General features: G+C 44.5%; 1 pseudogene; it reads right to left on the bottom strand.

Moving 5' to 3' along the window:
* The window catches only part of LOC135200498 (heparan sulfate 2-O-sulfotransferase pipe-like), a 15,149-nt pseudogene extending 10,171 nt beyond the window's left edge, over nucleotides 1–4,978 (bottom strand).
* Nucleotides 4,979–6,203: the final 1,225 nt, after the last annotated feature.

Genomic DNA, 6,203 nt, shown 5'->3' with positions numbered 1-6,203 from the left:
TTCAACTTCCTCGGCATACGCCAGGAAGAGCGAGGTATATAGGAGTGATCGTGAGAGATGCGCCGCTCACGATCCCGTCACGACGCCGCACGTGCCAGGTATGGTCTTATGGACCAACCAGGACGTACGCGCAAGTGATTGGAGGCAACTGTCGGGGATCTGTTGCTGGTCCTTCTGCTGAGGAGGAGGGTCCTGGGAGCTGCTCTTGTTAGAGGGACTGGATGGTCCTACTCCTCAAGACGCTGTAACTTCCGAGATTCAGAGTAACTTTGCCCAGGTTATTGCACTGATTCGTCAGCACAACGACCTGGGGGAAAGGATCGCCGCTCCCACCAGCAGAGCCCATGTCTCTGCTCGAGTCGTTTTTGGGGCCCGCGAGAGGGAACCCAAACCGACGGTGGGTTTGCCGCGATCGGAGCTTGCCGATCCTGTCTTGAACCAGAGTCTCTCGTCTCCGGACAACGAAGGCTCTCTTCAGTTCTGGCCGGTCGATCAAGCTACTTCCACCTCCTCTCTACTGCGACAGCGGCGTTTCTTCACGTGTCTTCGGACACCGTATTTAAATACTCCTTCGGTCCTCCTGAGAGGTTTCGACCTCGACGAGGACTGGAATGAGTCGGAGGACGGTATCGCTCTCTCCTGTCAGGTGTCGATCAGCCCCACCCAGACGACGTTCACAGTGGCGGCAGACCCTTACCTACAGTGAGAGTTCGTAACCCTCCTCGGGGAAAACGTTTCTCCTGACGATAGTTTTTCCCAGACTCTGAGAGGCCATCGCCGCAATGGCGATGGCTGCTCCTACTCTTCTCCAACTGCTAGTTCCACTGGGAAGGCGAGCGAGTATCCAATTCCTCCCCCATTCCCTCTCTCCTTACGGCTACGAGGGAAAGGGAGGGATCCTACAGAGATTTCTCTGTAGGATTCCACGTTGGGCACTGCGCTACCGGGGGGGACCTTCGGTCCTACCTGACGTAAGCCCCGGTCGTTGAGGAGGGATCCTGCCCCTATTCTCTCGATTTCTATGGGAATCGAGAGACCACCAGCCGATATCGTTTGACGAATTCGGTGGGGGTTTCGCAGACTGCTTAGAATTCTACGGAATTTTCTAGCGCATTCAGAGTGTTAGAGTTTCTTACGATCCCCAAACACTTAGGCGAGACCACGGTCCCAAAGTGAGCGAGACGAGAATCCCCGATATGTTACACGATAATCGGGAACCTCGCCTATGCTCGAATTCCTGGAATTTCTAGCATTAGGAAGAAGACTGCTGCTGAAAGAAGACTATCTCACAGTAGGTGACACCTGGAATAGAGAAGAACGACGGGAATATCCAGTTTGGCTTGAACTATCGTCTTAGTATTCTGTTCACCATTGAAGCTTTCCTTCGAGGAAGACTTCTTCACTCTCTTTGATAGAGACCGAAGGTGGTCGATCTCCAATCCTTATTTTGTTTTCTTGAAGGAAAGAATTTTAGGATGGAGATCGTTGTTCAGAATCCTACAAATATACTACGTATATTAACCTCGCGACATGATTCTGCTAAGCAGTTGAATGGTCCGAGGGTAGGCGCATATCCTGGTTTATTCTAACGGATTGCGACTTAGACGCAAAAGTATTCTAATTGAACTGCAACTCGGGTTGCCTGCAACCTCCCAGGAGTTTCCAGTTTCAATTTTATATACTTATGGTGTTGTCACAACAACACCATTTAAGCTTTTATATTTACCGAAATTCGTTTCGCATAAATATATTGCTCGAGCATATCTTTTTTATGCTCGGTGGTTCTAGCCGAACGCATTCCTTCGTGGAAAGGATACTTGGCAACTCAGGATGACGAGTCAGCGACAGCTACTGCGTATTGAATTGCCGAGGCATTTCAGTACCAGCTGCCGCTTTGAGATGGACGGTTGGTTTAAGTCTTTCTCACCTGCTTTGATTGAATACCAACCGTATCTCTGCCCAACAATCACGGACTTAAGTCTCTGATTAACGGGATTCTCGCATACATGAATGACCATTCTACTGCTGTGACGCTAGTATTCATCGTCTTCGGTATTGCGAGAATTTTAAACAGAGATATCTTTTCGACTCTCATCTTTCTGTTTTACCGCACGGTAACAGAATTCTGTAATAGTCTCTTGCTGCATCGTATATCGATAATGCGAATGATTTTTGCGGAATCTGAGTTTGTCCTCAAAATATCTTGTATTCGGAGGTGTGCAATTGTTCATTGTTCACCCCGGCCCGGATTAGCAGATGTATTGAAAGACATCGCCTACTCCCACAACCTGCCAGCTCTACTTCCAAACGTTCAGCCCATGAGAAGCAGTTCTTCAGGCGGCTCTCCCCTGTGTTTTCATTACTGAAGAACGCCCCGCTTTCATTGCACAACGGACAGCAATGAAATGTCGGTTAGCGTTTTCAGTCATTTGTAAGCACAGGTTTAGAATCTTGAGATTCCTTCTCATTGATTCAGCTCGAAGACGTAGGTTGCATTCATTGCCTACCTTCGTCTTCGTCACAATAGTGTTGTTTCTCCTTAAGCTGAGATTCAACGTCTATGAGATTTTCTTGCCATCAGGGACCTCGGTCTTTTTGAAGGCAATTGACTTTCGCCTTTTGAGCTTATGCATTTAAGAAATCATCGTCCGCCGCCGTCCGGCATCGGAGACTAACAATAGTTTTTATTTGTTTAGTCTCTCAGCATAACTCTTTAAAGGGCGAAGGTCCACGTGACTTACCCGGATGCTTGGACAACTTGCCTCTACTGATTCCGAACCAGTCATCGGCAGCTGTCAGAGCGCCCGAGTCAGTTACGACTATGCTGTGGACTTAGTTCGGTTGTTCCAGAGCAATCATTACTTTCCGTCTTAATAGCTTGTCAGTATGAGTACTGTACATAACCAAAGTCGAGAAGAGGATAGGTCATATACCTATCCCCTTCTTTTCGTCTTAGGTAACTGCATGACTTCTCTCGAGAAGTCAAGCACAAGGGATGGGATTTGTGACGCTCGATTTCGTACCGATCTTCGTAGCGAAGACTCAGAACCCTTCGGTAACTGACGATTGGTTCGAGTCCTTCACAATACCCTCCCTAATGGACTTCACCGCCTCCGATACGAAGGCTATGCTGCTTTGTCCTGTGAAGGCGCGACGGAGCTGTCTGAAGAAACTCGACACCCAGGATGAGTGTGGACGCCTCTTCATCATTCTCTCGCGTTCCGCAAGAACTTCTCCGTGGCGCAGGTAATGAAGGCAGGCGCCTGGTCCAACCGGACCGCATGCACCTCCTTCTACCTTCGGGATATTGCCCACAGTTCCTTGGATCTTTTTCCTTGGGAACCGTGGTGGTTGCTCAACACGTTGTGTAGTTAACCCAGACCCTCGCAGGCTGAACAGCATCGAGTCCTGGTGTGACCGTAAGAATGGATGAGGAATGAGAGTGTGACTGGCTCCTCTTCCCATCTTTTTCTTCCCTCTACCTCTGGGTAGAGGGACACGGTCGTCACCCTGCTGGGTAAGGACAGATGCAGGTGAGCTACTCAATAGAGCACCATCCTATCCCTTTCAGTAGGGATAGGAGTAATATCCACCACTTCCTCCACAAGGGGGAGGAAGTGGATGCCAATTTGAGACAAACCCATCATTTTATGATTGTCTCTTGCAAACAGGAACAAGTTCTTGCTTGCTGGTACGAAGAGATACGCTTGCCTCTCTAGTACTTGGCCCAGAGGTCTGACCATTGATCCTGCGGTGCACACCCCGATCAATCGGACAGAGGTTTGGATCCCTCCCTTGCTCTTACGACCAGGGAGGCACTCCAGGGTTGGACGAACACCAGTCTGTTCACCAAAAAGACTCAGATTCCTCCCCACCAAGAAGTGAGTCTTCCTATTGTTAAAGGACCGAGGGTTTGTATTACGTATCGGAACAAATGACAATTTGTCGAAAATTTGCATTTTTCCTAACTATACAAACTGAGGTCCTTTACATATAGTCCCACCTCATGCCACCCCTCACTCTGCGTATTTTGTATGGGCCTAAAGCAAAAGTGATTCTTCACCTCTCGGGCGCGCGCGCGCGCGGACGATCGGACAATCAGTTAACTACCGTTCTCCCTTGTTCTTGTTCGCAAGCTTACGACCGTCCCAGCTGCCGCTAGTTACCTTCCTATTGTTAAAGGACCTCAGGTTTTGTATAGTTAGGAAAAATGCAATTTTCGACAAATTGTCATATTAGTTTCATTATTATTTGAGGGAATTTTGAGCGAATGCAGTTTGAGGGGTTAGGTGCTACCTACTGTAGGCTTGGCTACTGAACATTTTTTTTAGTAGGTAGGCATTTCAGTAAACTGAAAACAACTACGTGCCTAGGTAATGTGGCCTGGTCCCTGCCAATCAGGGACCGAAATATTTACCACAGTATGCTTACCTATGTTTTTGCATGTTTATGACATTGCCAGTCGTTGTTTTTATGTTTGGCCAATGGGACTGGTATTAGACACAAGCCCATTTTGCATGTAAACTGCTAGGCTAACTACCTAATTACTGAACCAAATGGTATGGTAGTAGTCTTCAGTTTTATCAGCATTTCAGAGGGGATACGACCTAAGCAAGACTTACCTTAACCTTTGAAAAGCTAACGTGTCCTAGCCCAAGAGTAAATGATAAGGGTATAATGCCGAATGGCTGCCCTCTACCATAGAGCGACCACCTTCCAAAAACTTGGAAATTATGTCCTTAATTTGTGACTTCGGAGAAAAAACTTACTTCCAGAGGAAAGTGGAGGTCTCGAGGTGTTGCTTCGACAGATGCTGGCTCTTGACTAATGTCTATCCTTGGTTGCAAGATGTGTTAAAGTACTTTTTCATGAAGTTGGTTGCACTACAGTAGAGGGCCGGCCATTCGGTATTTTACCTTATTTTATGAATTTCCCATGGCCTATGCTGCTTAGCCATTTCATCCTTTTTTTTCTTCATTGTTAGCAGTATTCTGGTAATGACAAATAGGTAGGCGAAGTCTAGGTGACATGAACCTAATATTTTTCTGATTTCTGTCTGGTAATTAATCTAGGCTTAGTCCCATATGATTATTTTGGCATAGGCCTAATTCTTACTGAACACAAGCTCCTATTCTGAACGCTGAACAGTGAAAGTGTTTTGCTTTAAGTACCCTGTGTAGTATGCGTCTGAAATTAGTGAAGGATTTCCCTGGTGGTGACGTTTGTATGCAATTGATGACAAATTGTCAAGACTGCTTATTTCTGCATCGTTTAAATTTTCATTTCTCTGATTGGTTAATAGGTTTTGGTGGGGAAGCAAGGCATGCTTTCAAGGTGGAAGAATACACTTGTAACATTTTGTCTTCTAATGTGATTGGAAGTAATTATCATGATTTTCTCTTATAACTACATAATAGTTACTTACTGATACGTGTAAGTAAGCGGTGAAGTGATATGGTATGCATTGCAGTACTGATTTTCCAATATTAGATTTGAGAAATACTGAAAATGAAAGAAAGTTATTCATATTTATAAGTACTAGATCAAAATTAGGCTAAAACTTAAAAAAAATAATTGTTCATATAAATTACATGCCATTGCCTTTTAGGCCATGTAGGAGTTGGACTTAGTCCTTGTGACTTGGTAATTTGGTAGTTAACTGCTTAAGTGACATTGTTTAGGATAAGATGAGCATCACCATATAATGTGTCAGCTGATGGTAATATTTTAGTAACAGTAAATTTGCAATAGTTTCGTTACGATTTTTATATCAAATATGTTAAGGAAACGTAGGAAAATATCATAAAAGTTCCAATATTGAGTTGTGGTATAAAAGTATAATCATTCTGTTTACCTCCTCCTCACCAACCTACCCGCCAGTTATCTCAACTCAATTGCTGTTATTAAGATTTTTTCCTCTAGCACATTTTGCCTGGCTGTTTAATACAAAGCTTCAACACCCATTTCTAGCTAAGGAATATTTATACATAAAAGTTTTGTGTTGTATACTACTAGGAAAAATACAGATTACTTTTTAAGATTTTAAAACATTATGTAGATAAAGTTTCATGCTCTTTTTCCCAGTCCCAAATTTATTTTGTTATCCTTTCTTCTTTTTTTTTTTTATAGATTTATGAAACATTTTTAATTTTATATGATCCTATTTTATTGTCACATCTTTTTCATTCTTGCTTTTTTTCTTT

The sequence above is a fragment of the Macrobrachium nipponense genome, chromosome 27 (assembly GCF_015104395.2).
Source record: "Macrobrachium nipponense isolate FS-2020 chromosome 27, ASM1510439v2, whole genome shotgun sequence".
In the NCBI taxonomy this organism is placed as follows: Eukaryota; Metazoa; Arthropoda; class Malacostraca; order Decapoda; family Palaemonidae; genus Macrobrachium; species Macrobrachium nipponense.
This window is presented reverse-complemented; position numbering and strand designations above follow the sequence as displayed.